The following is a 20074-nucleotide window of genomic DNA, read 5'->3' as shown; positions in this document are numbered from 1 at the left end:
CTATGCGTGTATGCGTATGAAGGAATTACAAAGTAGGTCACCCACTTATCATTGTATTCCCTCATGAGTGATGGTAGAAATCCTAAACAATGGGATCGGCTTGGCCTGTTGAATAGGGCTTCTACTTCGGGAGTCTTTGAATTAGGGAGTGAGTTGGGTAATGCCTGTTAATGTGGTTTATTCTTGTTATGCTTGTTGAGTTATAGCTATGATGATTATTATAATGCTCATGAGGGAAAGATTTGATAAATTGCTAATTCATATGATATTTGCATTGTAATTGCTTATCCCTGCAAAGAATCATCCACGACACATTGCCAGATATAATTGTGATGAATGGCATCTAGATCTACTTATTGGGCTTCATAGCTCATCCCTTTGACTCTTTTCAATGTAGAGTGATAACTCGCGGTTTGAGGACGGACGGTTGGGCGATAGCAGCTGACAGTTGCAGCCTCGAACTTGGTGAGGAAGCTTCTTTTGATTGTAGGTTTTAGGTGAAAGTTTTGCCATATAATTGTTTTTGGTTTTTGAAGCTATGTAATTATTATTGGGCCTTTAATGCCTTGGACATAATTGTAATATTTTTAGAGCTCATGTATATATATATTTTAATTTTAGTTTGCCCAGTTTTTAAGGGTTGTGTTTGGAGTTTTGTTTTCTTTCGTGGTTTGCTTTGATTCCTTCTTTTCAACAGCGTTGAGCTCACTCCCACCTGAGTGGCATTCGCTATCTTTGGCCATGATCCCACACCCTATTGCCTTATGGCAAGTACGATAAGGGGGCAGGAGGTAGGGCTATGACATCTCACGTGTGTGTGTGGCTGTAGGAACGCAAAAAGCGGTTAAGGGAGTCAAGTCCAAACCAGCCTCAGGCTTGGGGGGCTTTCTTCATGATCTAAGATGGCACCCACGTAAGCAGCCCGAGCGCGTCATGGACCCATCGGAAGGTAAGTCCCGCCTCACGACCTTAATTCCTCTCTCACTAGTTGATATCATGCACGCATCTAGCGCGCGTGCCGCCCCACGCGCATCACAATTTTCGAGAGAGTGATCTCCGGTCCTGGGCTCCTAAGACTTAGGATCCCTGTCAATCGGGTCTTCTCGACCCAATCGGCGAGGCCAAGACACCCAACCAGTGGGTTCTTCCAGTAATTTTCTCATAGCCCCTTGAGGATATGGAGGAAATTATGCTCATAAAAATTCTTCATCCCCAGCATTGGATTTTTTCACCATGGAGATAGCTCACCATTCTTGCATAGGAACGTGAAGTGGGATCCCAAGCTCGAAAAACATGGTAGCCCCTAGTTTAGTCAAAGCATCAGGCTGGATGTTCAATCGCCGTGGTATGTCAATCCATGTGACTTCATCCATCTTCCCAAGGAGGTATCTTGTTGTATTATAGTACGGCTTGAGCTCATCTTTGTGAGCGTCTTATATCCCTTTTAACTGTCGAACAATTAGCTGGGAATCATCGAAGATAATGAGGGGTCTAAGGTTCAATTCCAACATCATATCGAGGCCAATAATTAACGCTTAATACTCCACTTCATTGTTCAAATACTTCTCATTTAAGGAGAAGGTATACGACAAAAGTCCTTTATCGGGCGTCATGAACAATATGCTTGCTTCGGCTCCTTTTTCTTTGGAAGCTCCATCAAAGAAAATTTGTCATTGGGCTGGTTCATTTGCCCACATGACTTCTTCGTCAGGTAAATCTTCGTTCAAAGGTGACCTTCGGGCAAGGGATAGGCTGCCAAAAATCAGCTAGGGCTTGCCCCTTGTTAGCCTTCTGTGGAACATAAGTGATGTCAAACTCCATAAGGAGTAGGGCGCACTTAACCAAGCATCTGGACAGGATGGGCCGGGTCATTAGATATTTGATTGGGTCAGCATGAGATATCAATTGTACAGGGTGCGCTAGGAGGTAGTGTCGCAGCTTTTGGGTGGCAAACACTAATGCTAAACACATCTTTTCGATGAGGGTATAGTTGTATTCGGCTGGCATCGGCTGAGGTAGTGCAACGCCACTTCCTTCCCCTCATCATTATGTTGGGCGAGAAGAGCACCCAAAGATCCTTCGAGAGTTGTGACATATAACATGAACGGCTTGTCTGGTATAGGAGCTATCAAGACTAGTGGGTTTAAGATATAGTTTTTGATATCTTGGAAAGCCCTTTTACAAGACTCATCCCATTCAAATGGGACATCCTTCTCAAGAGTCAGGAAAAATATTTACATCGCCCTAAGAGGTTGGATATGAACCTTCGTATGTATGCCAAGCGTCCTTAGAGAGATTTTAACTCCCGCAAGTTCCTTGGTGATGACATCTCTTGTATAGCTCATATCTTCATGGGATCTATCTCAATTCCCTGGTGTTTGATGATGATCCCGAGGAATTTTCCAGACCTCATCCCAAACGCACATTTTAAGGGGTTCATCTTCAGTCGGTGCTTTCTTAGTCTTTTAAACATGATCTCCAAATTACTAAGGTGAGTAGACCGATTTCTTGATTTGACTACTAAGTCATCAACATAGCACTCTACGACATCATGTAGAATATCTTCAAATATGACGGTCATAGCGCATTGGTAAGTAGCATCCACATTCTTCAAACTGAATGGCAAGACTTTATAATAGTAAATCTTCTTTGTGGTCCTGAATGCGTTCAACTCTTCATCTTTGAGAGCCATTCTGATCTAGTTATAACCAGAATAACCATCCATGAATGAGAAGGCCTCTCAGGCCATTGTGGAATCAATCATGATTTTCGTGAGGCTGTAGATACCCTACTTTAAATCTGACAAGTTCTATGGTTTTCTCAAACTCTTAAGATCAAATTTGCCTAGTAAACCCAAAATCCATAGGGCACACAACTTACCCTGTGAGCCGGAACCATTATGCTAGCCCAGAACCCAGCAAATGCCTATTTTAACCAGAAATCCAGCAAACACGTTGTTTTACTAAAAAACTCATTAAAAATAGTAAAAAAATCTAGTTTGACCAAAAGTTTCTCTGAGAGCTTCACAAGATTGAGGAAGACACCCAAATTGAAAAAGATCAATTTGGACAAGTTTTGGTTTGGGGGACACGGGGTGTGCCACCCAAGTGACACAAGGTGTGTCGCCCAATCCATCTTGCAAATGCCCTATTATACCCCAAAACTCATTAAAGATAGTAAAAAAATCCGTTTTGACCGAAATGTTTTCTGGTAGCTTCAAAAGACGCTAAGGAACATACTAGAAGTGAAAAATCTCAATTTGGATCAAATTTACTTTGTGCGACATGGGGCATGCCACCCAGGCAACACGACCCGTGCCGCCTAGCCTTGGGTGACACGACCCGTGCCGCCCAAATCCGTGCCCCAAATTTTGATATGTTTGACTCAGGGTTTGTTAGTTATGGATGTATATCCTTTCAACAGGTCTTGACCCTTGTATATCCATTTTTTGTGGCTACTTAAGGGCAGATGAAGTTAGAAATGGGAGAGACAAACGAACTTCTTCGAAAAAGGCTGAAAACCCTAGGAAAGAGTTAGCTTCAAAAACCCTAGCTTCCTGAAACCCTAACCTTAAGCCAAAAGCCTAGATCTCTAGCACACAACAACACTAGTTATAGAACTATCTCCATGGCACAACCACCTGGTACATCACAGATCTGCTGGTCAACATCCGAATCAGAGAGGCAAAGAGGACGCTGATGTTGTGCGAGCCCTCGAAGTCTCGGGAGTTCCGGGCAGTCTGGCCTGGTTTGGTATCATTTTCTTCCTTTGTTTTACTATTTTAACTTTCTTTTTATCTTATGTTGATAATTTTTCTTTAAAAAATCATGTTTTTTGTGCTTTGGATCATGTTGGCTCCGCCACATATCTGAGAGCAGATCTGCTTGTTTCTGGGTAGATCTGGCCTCAGATCTGAATTCGATTTTTCCTACTTGTTTTCCATTTCATTTTTATCAGTTTAAAGTGTTAGATCAGAGTGATCTACATCCGCATATCTCTTCTATTTTGTGCTGTAAACAGTTTGGCGCCCACCATGGTGCATATCGAGTGTGATCCGATCTGCTCGGATCACAGATCTGCAGGAATGTTCTAGGTACCATTTTGTGACTGTTACCAAAGTTTCAGGTCAAATAAAATATTTAAAAATACAAAAAAAATAGTTTTCTGATAGATTTGCAGTCCCCTCCTGTCACTTTATTTTAATTTATTTTCATCAAAATCGATATTATTTGTTATTTCTCCAAGTTTACATTAAGCTTATTCTATCAATATATACAATAAAAAAATATTAAAAATAATAAAAAAATTTGTTTTGGCGACACTCGGTGTGCTGCCCAGGCGACATGGATCGTGCTGCCTAAGTCCAGGGGGACACGCCCTCTGGTGCCCCCGTCGCCCTAGCCAGATTTTTTTGAAATTTTTCTCATTTGTTTTGGGGTCTCTTTTTCTTGATACGGGTCTGTTTTATCTCTATTCTTCTATTTTACTCGTTTTTAATTTTAATTCATAAAAAAAGTCTGATTTTTATGCTTCTGCAAGTTTCAATAGCTTTATTTCATCAAGATCAACAAGATACATATATATATATATATATATATATATATATATATATATATATATATATATATATATATATATATATATATATATATATATATATATATATTTTGTTTTTTTTTTTTTTTTTTTTTTTTTTGGGGCGACACGACCCATACCACCCAACCTACAGGTGCGACATGGCCCATGCTGCCAGGGCGACACGGTCTATGCCGCCCTATCACAGAGGTCCCATAAAAATTCTGGGACCCCACAGGCCTGTTCCAGATCCTTTTTTGTGCTTGGTCACCAATTTTGCTTGTTCACCAATTTTTGGCTTAAAATATTTTTTTAAAAAATATAAAAAAACTATTTTGCTTCAAATAAGTCTGTCTTGCTCTTTACTTTTTCTTTTTTATTTTAGTTTGTTAATTTTGACTAAAACCATGTTTTTTATGCTTTCACCACCTTAGTTTAAATGTGTTTCATCAAACTTAAAAAGATAATAAATAAATAAATAAATAAATAATACATAGAGGGTTGCTCGTACCCTCCCTGAATCATGTCCCGTTCGATTCACCCTCGACCTTGGCCTGCTCTTCTTAGCACGGACTGTGCCTGGTTTCACTGCTTTGACCATACATTCTTAAGGGTTCCTCACCCCTCCATCTATACTGTGCCTTGAGCGAGTTTTGCCTCGAAGCACGCATCGCTAGGCGTGATCAGCGCCGAGCGAGCGCTCACTTGTTTTCTTTCTTATTGTGTGCTTGTGTGCTTGACTTTATTTTCATTTGCGTGCTTCTTTACATACTCTAGCACACACCGACCGGGAATTCTAGAAAATCATAAAACAAATTTTTCAAAAACCCCAAAATCCACGTTATTGGCGTGAGGGGAACCCAGCTTTGAGAGTTGAGGCGGTTGAGATTCGCGTAACTTTAACTGTGAGAACTCGTCCGTAATCATTTACCTCAAAGCAACTCCGCGTATAGTAGGACCTGGCAACATCCTATAACAGGAGGCCAAGACTTATGCGGGGACCTATATCAGCCTAGCTGCATTTCAGTAGTTTGGAACCCACTCTCAAGCGAAGCCTACCTATAGTACTATACTAGGTCAAACCTTTTCATGTGCTTGCTTGCTTATTGATCTTGGGTCTCAGCCTGAATCTCTTTTGGTCCAAGTTGAACCCTCTGGGTTTAGGTTCAGACTTATACCCAGCCTAACCCAGGTCCGAACCAGGTTTCGCCTTGGTTCAAACCTAAGCCCCCTCTTTGTCTGAGCCGAAAGCTCATTCCTAGCTCATCTTTGATCCAGTCCAGGTCCACGTCTAGTCTGATCATTAAAACTCTCTGGGTCCAAGTTCAGGCTTATACCTAGCCTAGCCCAAGTTCGAACCAGGTTTCGCCTTGATCCGAACTTAGGCCCCCTCTTAATCCGAGCCGAAGGCTCATTCTTTGTTCATCTTTGATCAAGTCCGGGTCCATACTTGGCCTGATCATTAAAACTCTCTGGGTCCAAGTTCAGGCTAATACCCAGCCTAGCCCAAGTCCAAACTAGGTTCACACCCAGGTCTGAACTTAGGCCCCCTTTTTTGTCCGAGCCAAGAGCTCGCACCTAAACCATCTTTGATCCAGTCCGGGTCTACACCCATTCTGAGTTTCACAATCCTCTAGCTCCAAGCTCAGGTTTGCACCCAGCTCAGTCCAGGTCCATGCCAAGCTCACACACCCAGGTCTGAACTTAGACCCACTCTTGGTCCGAGCCGAGACTCGCACCCATCTAGTGTAGATCTTAGTCCAGGTTCTAGCATAGGTTTAAGTTTAGAGTTGGCTCTAGAGCTAGACTAGGCTACCCTAGTTTAAGGTTTGAACCGAAACCCATTGAGTCTAGCAAGTCTAGATTCCATGCTAGTCTTGGCCTTAGTTTTAATTAAGGTTTTACCCTTAAAGTCTAGCTGAGTCTGCCCTAGGTCATCAAGTTTAGATCTTACCTAAGCCTAGATTCTAGAACCCAACCAAAGAAAGTCATCATGTCTGTTACCCTAGGCGATTATGATGACCGCTCCACGGCTGACTCTAAACAGAACCTTCCCAAACTTAGGGACCAGTGTGCTGCAATCCCTTGGGATTACGGCCAGAACTCAGACCAATCCATTATCCATCGTCCAGGTCTTCAATTAGAAGCTGAGTCTCAAGGATCCACTCCTAACCCTGAGCTCTGTATGGTACAAAAAGTTAGCTCTGCCTGAAACGTATTGAACAACCAGGGGGTCCGGCTGGGCATTGTCCTATAGGGAACATTATGTAGCCACAGTAGGAGCTGTCTGACCTTAGGCAACCAAAGCAGGAGTCGTGCCAAGGAAGAAGTTCATGCGGCATCTAACACCAATTCCCACAACTCGAACCAAGATAACCCCGAGATGCAACGGTCTCAGAACCAAGACTCACCTAGGTCTAGGAGATCTAACCCAACCTCGAGCCACCGTAGTACATCCCACGATGTCTTGAACATTGTACACAGCCAAGGCGTTAATCTAAACCAACCCTTAGGCGAGATAGCCATCCAGGCTGCCCTCAAAAGTCTAGTTGACTTAGGTTACACAGTTCATGCCCCAGTTCATGGGTCGGTCAAAAACCAACCTAATAGCATGGGTCAACCCATAACACAGCCAAGATAGTTGATTCGTCAATCGGTCCCTCTTGTGTATCTGGTCCAACCAACCGTGCAGATTCTGCAGCCGGTGGCGATGCCTATGGGTCAGTACGCCCCTCAAAAACAAATGTCTCAAACCACCCCGGTGATCGCGGTCCATCAACCTCAGGCCCATACAAGGCCACATCTACCCCAAATCTCAACTTACCAATCTACACTTGGGAACCCACCAACCAGTGGGCCTACTCTCATGTCGAATACTCAACAAGAAGGCACCTTAAAAAAAATACAAGATAGGCTTGTAAGGATGGGTATGCATGAAATCCTACCCCAAAGGCCTATTTTCAGGAGACCCTTGGAGGCATGGAAGAATTTTCCCCTGGGTTTGTCATCCCAGAGTTTAAAAACAAATTCAATGGGAAGAATGGCCCAGATATTCATGTGAACACGTACCTCCTCTCCATTCGAGCCTTGCCAGATAGGCCTAACCAGTTGAAGGCCCTATTTTCACAAACTTTGACTGATGAGGCTTTAAACTGGCATAGGAGAATAATGACCTCTCAACCATACATAACTCCAGATGAAATGTTCAACTAGTTCGTCTCTCATTACCGTGGGTCGACACCAAGATCTCTTTCCCTAGGTGAGCTCAGAGCATCCAAACAAAACCCATGAGAATCCTTCTAGGATTTTATAGGTCGATTCCGTGAGGCGGCGATGCGAGTCATCAAATGTCCACTTACGGACCTAGCTAAAATCTCCATGGCCTTACAAAATGCAGCCGGCTAAAATCTCCATGGCCTTACAAAATGCAGCTCTTGGATATAGGACCTTCTTTAGCCAGGGACTTATCACTCACTCTTTCGACTCCATGATCGAGTGGGTGGCGCGACACGAAAGGGCAAGAGGGACACCCCTCAGCACTAGGCCCGATAACAAACCCATCACGATTCCCCAAAATAAAAATAAGAGTAACGACAAGGAGAAAGCTTTTGGTCAGGTTAACAAAATTGTTGTTAATGGACCGGTTCAACACTCAAAACAATAATAGGAATCAAAATTGAAGGGGTCAGCTTAGAGCTAACGCTCAAAATAACAATCAAAGGCCAGAGGACAACTTCACTTCTCTCAAGAACCTATTAGAAAAGCTGCTAGAGTTACTCTTGAATAAAAACATGGTTCAACTCTTGCCACCATCTGAACCACCATTTGAGGTTAAGGATAAGAACAAATGGTGCAAGTGGCGCCCATGATACCCAAAATTGTTTCTACTTGAAGCGGGTGATTCAAGGGTTGATTAATAGGGGCGACATCACTGTCGGACCTATAAATCAACCTGTTGAAGAACCTATCAAAAAATGGGTATTTTCACAATCCCGCTCCCCAAAAATACGGCCACAACGATCGAAGAATCAGGAGCTCCAAGTAACTCAAAGGAGGATGTTATCATTCACATGATTGAAAATGGAGACGAAGAAGATGATCCCAACCAATTCATATTTGCTTGTGATCATCATCTTCAAGAAGTTGAAGAAGATCTTTTGAGTCTTCTTAGAGGAAACTCTTCGTCCCCAAACTCTGATGATCCTCTTAAGTGGGACCAGTATGACGAAGATGATGCCCTCGAGATTGACTTGGTCAAAGCTAATGAAAAGGGATCATCTTTCAAACAAGGGGTCAACACCCCGAGGTCTCCTATTACTCTCGCTAGGGCTGACCCTATCGAGCTCCAGGGTGGTGAAGTTGATCCCTTAACCCAAAGAGGTCCAATGTTCAAACCCATCCAACTGATGGCAGACACGCTTGATGAAATAATGGGAGCCACTTCAACAGCCAAACCACCAGCAAGGGTTGCGGATCATGAACCTAATAAAAGAACTCAAGGATTCGCAACCACCTATGATCTACCGACTCATCTCGAGAATATCCAGGCTCAAATCTCCATCTTGGAGCTGCTTGCGAATTTACCTGCACATAGAGTGCAAATTGAAAAGGTTCTTGCTAAGACCCACATCTCAAGCAACACACAACCGGATGAGTTGTGCAGGATGATCAACCAACTAATGGCACCAATGCCAATCATATTCACGGACAATGACATCCCAGCTAATGTCAATCACTTTCACGTCCAACCTCTTCATATCGCTATTTTCATGAAAGGATATGAGATAAGGAGAGTGATGGTTCATAATGGGGCAACCTTGAATATATGCTCTATGAAAATGGTGAAGCAGATAGGCAAAAGCTCAGATGATTTTGAGTTGTTCCAACTAACTATCGTTGCATATGATGGGACCAAGTGGCAGGTTGAGGGCATATTGCCTATCACACTCAAGATTGGCCCCACCATTCAACTGGTAAAGTTTTATGTCTTGGACATAAAACCTTCTTTCAACATGCTGCTAGGAAGACCCTGGCTCCATGAAAACCTCGTGGTCGCCTCCATGCTACATCAATGCCTAAATTTTCCAACAAAAAATGGCATTGCAAAAGGTTTGTGCTGACCCCCCCTTCTTTTCTTAATCCTAGCACGCATAGTGGAAAGCTAGCCGTAGGGGTCGAGCTCGGGGAAATCCCGCTTGCTTCCTTCAAGCAAGCTGATTGTGCCACCTTATGCCTAGAAGCCGGTGACCCTGTTCCTCAAATTTTGCAAACTTCCACGTCGATGGAGGACATTATTCAATCTCAACATCGATATGGTTTTGGGTCCCTCGAAGCTTGGCACATGCTCCTCTCCCAAGGCTTCCAACCTGGTTATGGTCTGGGAAGTCAAGAGCAAGGCGTAAAGGAAGAGATTTCTGCATCCCCAGAAGCCAAAACTGGAAAAGGGAATCGAAGAGGGCTCAAGTGTACTCTCACCGTATTTCAAAGCCGGATAAAGCCTTCAAGCCGTGCATGCTTCATATCAGGGGGCATTCAAAGCCTCGATCCTCTCAATGCCCGTCCTTCAAAACAGCCAAAGGTGATCCTTGATTCCCCAATAGGGAATAACCCTTCTTCTACATCTCAACACACATAAGAACTGGAAATTGAAGACCTTTTTGCTGACCTGGATTTGAAGGTATGTATAATCGACTCTAACACAGCCAAGCATGCTCATCGGCCTACTCAAACTCAGGAATGGACGTGGTCGATCACTCCTTTATCCCAAGAATCGTTGGAAGCATACCAGCGACACCACTAAGTCCCGGTGCCAAAAAATGGATAGGCGCATGGTGGCCATGAAACCGCCCTGTGCATCCGGTACCCAACATTTCTCTCGCGAGTCTCATAAGAGATACCTTTTGCAACATTTCAAAAACCGAGGAAAATTCAAAACATGATAAAGCTGATAATAATGGCAAATAATTTTAAAAAATGGTGCACACTCAAGATAACCTAATAACGGTGCATAATACCCAAGGCGATGAATTGGATGACCAAAATGAAGATCAAGAGCGTCAAGAGTCTGAAGAAATCTCTCAACTTGAGGAACTTACTTCCCATGTTGAGCAATTCAAGAAGAGGTTCGATGGTGATCCAATGGCTATCATCAAAGAGATGATTGACATAAACCTAGGAACTGAGAAGGACCCAAGGTTAACCAAGATTGGAACCTCCTTATCTTCTGAGGAGTGGGAAAATGTGATTTCCTTTATCAAGGAATATTGCGATGTCTTCGTTTGGTCATACGATGATATGCCAGGGCTAGATCCCACATTGGGGCAACATCACCTAATATTCAACAAAGGGGCAAAGCCTGTAAAGCAAAAAGTCCGATGTCAAAAGGCCCACCTTGAGCTCAAAATTAAAGAAGAAATAGACAAACTGCTCAAGGGAAAGTTCATTAGCCCTGTCGATTACTCAGAATGGTTGGCCAACATAGTGGTCGTACCAAGAAAGATGGGAAGATCCGAGTGTGTGTCGACTATCGAGACCTCAACAAGGCATGTCCAAAGGATAACTTCCCGTTACCAAGCATAGATGCCTTGGTCGACAACACTGCGGGGCACGAGATGTTGTCATTCATGGACGGTTTCTTGGGTTACAACCAGATCCTCATGGCAGAAGAAGACCAAACCAAGACTTCATTCATAATGCAATGAGCAACCTACTGCTACAAAGTCATGCCCTTTGGCCTCAAAAATGCAGGAGCAACTTATCAATGGGCAATGACTAGTATCTTCTACGATCTAATCCATACAATTATGGAAGACTATGTCGACGACATTCTGGTCAAGTCAAAGACCAGGTCTGATCATCTCACCAACCTGAGAACTATTTTTGAAAGACTCCAAAAACATCAACTCAAACTCCATCCACAAAATGTGCCTTTGGAGTTGAATCTGGCAAATTACTAGGCTTTATAGTGAGCCAAAGAGGCATTGAGGTGGACCCATCCAAAATACGAGCCATCATTGAAATGCCTCCTCCCTGGAACATTAGAGAAATCTGTGGGCTTCAAGGCCGCAGATAAGCCATAAGGCATTTCATTTCACAACTGGTAAATAAGTGCACACCATTCAATAGACTCCTTAAGAAGGCCACCCCATTCATATGAGACAATGTATACCAAGTAACGTTCGATCAAATCAAGGAGTACCTCACAAAACCTCCCATACTTAGTCCTCCTAGTCTAGATAAACCCATGGTCCTATACATGTCAGTAAAGGACGAGACTATGAGGGCAATGTTAGGACAATATAACGACCATGGAAAAGAACAAACGATATACAATATCAGCAAAGCCATGGTAAATTATGAGACAAGATACACGGATGTGTAGAAACACTTCTTAACACTTGTGTGGGCCATGCAGAAACTAAGACATTATGTCTTATCACATTCTATAAAGCTCATATAAAAAATTGACCCACTCAAGTACCTATTGGAGAGGCTAGTCCTCAATGGACATTTGGCGAAGTGGAGAATGCTATTGAGAGAGTTCGAGATTGAGTATGTCACTCAAAAATCGTTCAAAGGACAAGTCATTGCTGACCACTTAGCTGAACACGTACTGCTAGACAATATTCCTGTTAACACGGATCTCCCTGATGAGAACCTCTTCACAATTGAGGATTCAATTTGTGAGCTATACTTTGATGGTGCAAAGAACGAATACGGGTCAGGTATAGGAGTCATACTATGCTCACCCGAGAAAATTTTAATGCCAACAGCCATTAGGTTGAATTTCTCATGTGCCAATAACATAGCTGAATATGAAGCCTTAATAGCTGGACTTGAGAATGCCATGAGAATGAAAATCCAGCAAATATGAGTGATTGGTGACTCCTTACTCATCATAAACCAAGTTTAAGGGATTTGGAGGGTGAAAGAAGAAAAACTCAAACCCTATCAAGAAAAGGTGGAAAAGATGATTCCATACTTTAAGAAAATCACCTTTCAACACATAACTAGGGAAATGCCTTCGAAGGTTTTTGATGGGATTCTTGGTAAGAGGCGATCTCCTGTTCAAGAAATCCTTCGATGACATCATTCTATGGTGTCTCGATCAGCCAGAAATTGACCAAGTATTAATTGAGTTACACAATTAAAGAGGTCATTCTGGAGCGGCCGCCTTAGCTCAAAAAATTAGGTGCCAAGGCTATTACTGGACTACCATGGCTAAAGACTGTTGGAAGTTCGTTAAGAGGTGTCCCAAATGTCAACTCTATGGAGACCTCATCCATGCACCGTCCATATCACTCAACTCAACACCGCCGCCCTTCGCCATGTGGGGTCTTTATATCATCGAGATGATCTCACCGAGAGCCTCAAACAACCAATGTTTTATATTAACGGCTACATAATACTTCACCAAATGGGTAAAGACCGCATCATTTGTTAAAATTGAAGGCCAACATGTTGCCCGTTTCATAAAGAATAACATTGTATTTAGATTTGGAGTTCCTGAGTCCATCATCACTGACAACAGATCCAATCTAAAAAATGAAAAGGTCACTAAGGTGTACAAAAGGTTTGGGATAACACATAAATTCTCCACACCTTACTACCCTCAAGGAAATGGACAAGCGGAAGCCACAAATAAAGGATTTCTCAGAATCATAGACAAAATAATAGAAGGCGGGAAACATTGGCACGAAAAGCTAAATGACGCGCTATGGTCCTACCGGACAACTGAGAAGACTTCTACTGGCATGACCCCATACTCATTGGTGTATGGTATGGAAGCAGTGCTACCCTATCAAGGTTGAGATACCATCTCTCCGAATCCTTATTCATAAAAATTTAGGTGACGAACAAAAGGTGGAAGCACGAATCACTGCCCTCATTAATTTGGATGAAAAACGACTACGAGCAACACAAAATATCGTTGCTTACCAACGTAGAACCGAAAGGGCATACCAAAGAAAAGTTGTTCCTCAACAATTCAGAGAAGGATACATGGTACTCAAGAAAATCTTCCACACTCTTGCAAATCCACACCCTTTAGGCAAGTTCAAACCTACTTGGGAGGGGCCATTCATGCTTACCTGAGTGCATGTAGGCAATTCTTCTAAGATAAAAAATCAAGAGGGGTACGAATTCAACGACACCATTAATGCAATGTATCTTAGAAAATACTACCCATAACGGGCTAAAAAATGTGGTGAAAACCTGAAAAGGCGTCACAAAGAAAATAAAAAAAACAAAAAAATAGACGTGGTGAAAACCTGAAGAGGCATCATGGGTAAAAGGAATAAAACAATCTCCAAGAAGGACCTTTCGATGCAAAACACTCAAGTACAAACAAGTACTTGCAAGTTCCAATAATACTGCACAAGTAGACCCTGAGGATGAAGACTCCTCCTAAACCTTGCAGGTTCACAATAGAACCAACTCAGAAAGATGTAGGCTGGTGACATGATTGGAAAACCAAAGTGATTTCGACGAACCATGGAAAAAGTTGGGACATTCCAAGAGGAAAGCCTGACAAGAATCCAGAGGACTCTTTATGGATCCGCGAAGCAGAGGATGAAAGCTCCAAAGGTGAAAAGACAACTTCGTGATTTTTGAGTTCTCACAATCCCGCAAGGGAAACCTTTCATCATTTTTGGGTAAAACATAGTAAAGAAAATGAACCACCAAAGGGGCCACAGGTGGTAAAACTATAAGGCCTATCCCTTTCAAAAATGTTGTTTCAATTTAACTGTTAAAATCATCCATTTTCAAAAAGTTTTCCCTTTTAGAAAGGACTTCCTCTATCACTATAAGAGGCTAAACTGTTAGTCACACTGGCCTCGCTCTCGAAGCCAACTTCCTATGCCTGTTATGAACGCTTGAAACTAACCAGACACTCCAAGGTTGTATGAGTATAACTACCAACTACCACATCAGAGATGGATGAACCTCGCCAATGATGATATTGGCTAGTCTGAGATCGTTTTTCTCTCTACTGGATCCCTTGAGGCAAAATGAGGAAAGCTCATCCCTTTGTGTGCGTACAACGACCCAATTGTCTGAAATTCGAGATATAAACCTACAACTAGGGGGCTGAGTTTGTAAATATTTAGTTTGAAAAGTATGCGTAAAGAAAGTGTTCTATTATGCTTCGATGAATAAAATTGCAAACTTACAGGCAAGCTTAGCAAAGACCCCCCAACAAGGGCAATAAATTTTTTTTGTTTTTTTCGAACTCCCCATAACAAGGGCAAAGTTGAGAAGGACCTCACAACAGGGGTAAAACACTAAATACAAAAAAAAAAAAAATTGAAAACATTTTTATGGGCGACACACCTAGTGTTTCCCAACCAAAACATAATAATAAAATAAAAATAAAAAAAACTGAAATGGGCCACACGCCTGGTGTCGGCCAGCCTGTGAGGGCGACACGCCTCGTGTCGCCCAAATATTTTTGCCAAAAAACCTTTTTTCAATTAAACCAATCTTTCCAAATAAAAAAAAAAATTCAAAAAATTCCATATGCTCCTTGGTGGCATGAGCCTAAATTGCCAACTAATTTCAAAATCTTCTACTCCTTGGTGGCATGACTTAAACTGCCAACCAATTCCAAAATCTTTTGCTCCTCGGTCGCATGAGCCTAAACTACTAACCCGCTTCAAAATCGTTTGCTCCTCGGTGGCATGAGTCTAAACTGCCAACCAATTTTAGAAAAATCTTTTGCTCTACGGTGGCATGAGCCTAAACTGCCAACCAGGATTCAGATCGTCAAACTCGTGCGACGTTAAAAACATGAGCTAATACGTCAAACTCGTGCGACGTTAAAAAGCCGAGCTAACATGTTAAACTCGTGCGACATTAAAAAGCCGAGCTAACACGTCAAACTTTCCAAGGTTAAAATTTTCAAATTGAGAAAACCCCGAGGTCAAGTGGCTTGGCTGTAAAATCCACCTCGAGTTTCAAGCTTGCGTAACTCACCGACACCTCACACCGAAAACCCTAGTATGAAAATGCCCTAAGTGGGTGAGCATGAGAGTGCAATGGCTTGGAGGGATAGTTGGTGTGCCATCTGCGCACGTGACATTGGGATGACATTTATCTTTGACATTCTCCTGTCCCTTGAAGGACATGAAGCATCAGAGAGCCTACTGTTGCTACTCACCTGGCCCTTGAAGGACAGGAGTGCGCCTGCCCCTTGAAAGACAGGGAACAACAGGGTGTCTACTTCTTTGCCACTCTCCTGTCCCTCGAAGGACATGTGTGCCAAGGAGGGGCAACTATAGACACCCCGCTTTTAATCTGGAAAGTTCTGTGGTTTTCTCAGACCTTTAGGATTAAATTAGCCTAGTAAACCCAAAATACATAGGTCACACAACTTACCCTGTGAGCCGAAACCATTCTGTCAGCCCAAAACTCAGCAGATGCTTGTTTTGACCCGAAATCCAATAAAAGCACTATTTTACAGAAAAAATAATTAAAAATAGTAAAAGAATCCATTTTGACCCAAATTTTCTCTGAGATCTTCACAAGAGGTATCCAAATTGAAAAGCATCATATTGGACAAGTTTTGGTTTCGGTGACATGGGGCGTGCCTCCCAGGCGACATAGGGCATGTCGCTCAAGTCATATTGCAAATGCCTTATTTTACCAAAAGAATCATTAAAAATAGTAAAAAAATCCATTTTGACCCAAATTTTTTCTGGTAACTTTACAAGAGGCTGAAGAACACACTAGAAGTGAAAAATATCAATTTAGTCCAAATTTAGTTTGTGTAACATGGGGCGTGCCGCCCAGGCGACACTACCCTTGTCGCCCCAGCCTTGAGCGACCGTAGCCACCCAGACGACACGACCCATGCCTCCAAGGCTACATGACCCATACCGCCCAAATCCGTGCCCCAAATTTAGATATGTTTGACTCAGGATTTGTTGGTTATGGATGTATATCCTTTCCAACAGGTCTTGGGCCCTTGTATTTCCATTTTTCGTGGCTACTTAAGGGCAGATGAAGTTAGAAATGGGAGGGAGACAGACTTCTTCCAAAAAGACTTAAACCCTAGGAAAGAGTTAGCTTCAAAAACCTAGCTTCCTGAAACCCTAACCTTAAGCCAAAAGCCTAGATCTCTAGGGCACAACAACCCTAGTTATAGAACCATCTCCAGGGCACACTCACCCTATACATCACAGATCTGCTAGTCAATATCTAGATCAGAGAGGCAAAGAGGACGCTGATACTGATACGGGCGAGCCCTAGAAGGTTCGAGAGTCCCGAGCCATCCGGCCCAGTTTGGTATAGTTTTCGTCCTTTGTTTTACTGTTTTAATTTCATTTTGATCTTATTTTGATTAGTTTTCTTTAAAAAATTGTGTTTTTTATGCTTTGGATCATGCTGGCTCCGCCACATATCTTAGGGCATAGCTGCTCGTTTCTGGGCAAATCTGGCCTCAGATCTGAATTCGATTGTCCTACTTGTTTTTCATTTCATTTTTATCAGTTTAAAGTGTCAAATCATAGTGATCTACATCCACATATCGCTTCGATTTTGTGCTGTAAGGTGCAAAGGAAAATCATCTTTGGGGCAGGTAGAGTTAAGGTTGAGAAAGTCTATACAAACCCTTATCTGTCCATTGTTCTTTTGGATGGGTACTACATTAACCAGCCACTTGGGATATATCACTTCCCTAATGAATCTAGCCGTCACTCACTTATTCACCACGGCTTCTATCGAAGAGCTATATCGAGATGCAAATTCCTCTAAGGTTGTTTTATCAGCTTGATGTTAGGATATACAACAAGATGATGAGTAGCTACTGTGGGATCCAACCATGTCATCTCGTGGTAGTTCCATGAGAACACATCACGGTTAAGGTGAAGGAAGTCTACATATTGCTCCCTCTCTTTTGAGTCAGGGACAAACTCAAGAAGTTGGTTCTGTGATCACCTTCTCCACCCAGATCGATCTCGATCAGCTCGTCAACAATGGCTTGCCCTCTGTCTTCCAATTTTCGGGGGGCAGGTTCTATTTCGCCTTCATCATTGGAATTAGGGCTACTATGGTTGCTCGCAAATGTCATAACACATTGGACCTTCCTCTTCCCTTTATGAATGCTCTTCAAGACAGATTCAAGGGCTATAGTATACCCAAATCCTTGAGTGTTAGACCTCCCATGAGACGCATTCTGAATGGTTTGTAAAGGAGACACCATTCCTTTCCCATTATTCAAGCCTTGATTGGTGGTTGGGTCATAATCCATGTTCTTCGTGCTCCGACAAGCCTGAGGTTATATAGTTTCCATTGTGGCTTAGAGGTTCCATATTTCAAGGGGAGTGCCCTATATTTCTCTTGATGCCCTTTCTTGAACTTTGTGTTCAATGGGGGGCTGATCAAAGCATCATCAACATGGCACAATATGTCCCATTCAACCTTCACTAGTACCACCAAAGTGAGATGTCGAGTGTTGGCTTCAATGTCCAAGCCTTCCAAGACCTTTATTAAGGTTTCTCTAATTCAGCGATTATCATCAGAATCACTCTCACTTTCTGGTATCTCCACCAAATAGGTATCCAAGTTTTTGAGGTTATAGAACTTGGCATCTGTGAAATGAGACTCCACTTTGGTAAATGGTCTTCGATCAACATATAACGTATATCGTTTGCCCTCGTGGAAGTATTTGAAGCACTGGTGGAGGGTAGAGGGGATGATGACATTGTCATGTAACCAAGGACATCCTAATAAAATGTTATATGAAGTTTCGATTTCGCTGACTTAGAATTTAGTGCGTAAGCCTCCAACTCCCAAGTTCTTAGCTTCAAGTTGATGCTTCTTATGGCTTGCTGACTAGTCTGATTGAAGCCTTGTATTATCATGTGCCCTTCCTGCACGTTCTTGATATCCATCCCTACGGTCCTCAATGTCCTTAAAGGAAGTAGATTTACTGTCGATCCTCTGTCTATCATTATTCGATTGACGTTGGTGCCATGTAGGACTCCAACTGCCATCAAGGGGTGATTATGAGGCTTTGCTCCTAACTATAAGTCAGCATCTGAGAAATTGACCGGCATAGCAACAGCCAGGACTGCCGGGTCAATTTCTGCCTAATCGACTTTAGCTTGGAACTCTTATGGCGATGACAAGACCTGTATCAGAGCCGCCCGCAGTTCTTTTGATAGCATAAAAGCATTGTAGATGCTTATGGAAGCCGGTAATCTTCTCAAGTGGGACGCTACATTATAGTCATCAATCTTTCTATCCGTGGAATGTTTTACATGTTCAGGACCATTGGAAGTTTCAACATGTATTTATGCAGCCGGCATGACCTTCTTAGGCACAACGTCTTTAGGTGGTTTTATCTTTGCAGTCCTTCTTCTGGACCTTAATGCAAGTTGCATGACTTGAGGATATGGGTCGGCTTTCACCACCCACGTCACATTACAAGTTTCTTCGGGGACTTCATTTATCTCCTTTTTCTCATGAAGGTCATTTTCCATTAAAGGACTTAGCATGAAATCTCACAAGTGGGGTAAGGGGGCAAAGTTGGCTTAGCGACTTTGTTCACCTCCTTCGCTTGTTTTCTATTTATCTTATTGGCGCCTTTGGAAGAGGATGGGGCAGCCACTTCTTCATGCCCTTCTGTTATCAGCGTTTGAGACAATGGTGTGTTTCCAATGCTTTTAAACCGGATCTTTTTAGGGCTTTGGATTGCATTCATTTCTACTCCTTTCGGCTCATATAGGTAGTCTAGCCACTGTCTGAAACTTCCTCAATGTCAGCTAAAGAGTTGAGGTCCCCAAATAATCTGAGCATAAGTCAAAGAGCTCGAAATGAAGACATCCTTCAAGTTTTTCTAGTATCGGGACTTGGTGCACATGGAATTCAGGAGGAGCATGATCAACGAATATAGTCTTGTTGTTTATTTTCTCTTGTATGTAGTCCTTCACAAGCCAACAATCTTCCAAACTGTGTGTACGAGAATCGTGATATCAGCCATACGGAGTACCCTTCGAGGAAGGTTTCCTTCTTGATGTCATGTTTCTTCTCACAGGGGCGAGGAGTCACATAACAAGCAGCTGGTTGTATATGTCAGACACCATGGTCCTATCAAAACCATAAGGCTCCTGATATGAAGGAGCCTTCATCATTCACGAGGGCTCGTATTCGTTGGTCATAAAAGAGACTACATTAGCTGCCACGGTTTCAGAAACTGACACCTCTTACTCATTTGGTTTGAGCTTTCCCTCTGTGATTAGGTTCTCAATAATATCTTTCAAGGGAAAACAATTTGTCACCACATGTCCCAACATTTGGTGATATACACAGTAATTAGGTTGATCAGTCTGACCGACCTGATCATGGTACTTTGGTGGAAAGAGTGTGATGGTTCCAGTCGCCAAGAGAATTTTCAATATTTCTGGAACTTGATCCTTATCAAAGGAATATTCTCTTTCAAGGCGTTCGCAGAATGTACGTTGTCTACCTCTCTGCCCTCCTCGCCCACGTCCGGATG

At 42.6% G+C, this 20074-nt stretch overlaps 1 long non-coding RNA gene across 1 annotated transcript in view; it reads right to left on the bottom strand.

Moving 5' to 3' along the window:
• The window catches only part of LOC148781682 (uncharacterized), a 39152-nt gene that overhangs the window by 10135 nt on the left and 8943 nt on the right, over positions 1-20074 (bottom strand). The gene's annotated exons all lie outside the window — the stretch shown is intronic.

This window comes from Amborella trichopoda, chromosome 6 (genome assembly GCF_054954075.1).
Source record: "Amborella trichopoda isolate Santa Cruz 75 chromosome 6, AtrichopodaSantaCruz75HAP2 v2.0, whole genome shotgun sequence".
Classification (NCBI taxonomy): domain Eukaryota; kingdom Viridiplantae; phylum Streptophyta; class Magnoliopsida; order Amborellales; family Amborellaceae; genus Amborella; species Amborella trichopoda.
This window is presented reverse-complemented; position numbering and strand designations above follow the sequence as displayed.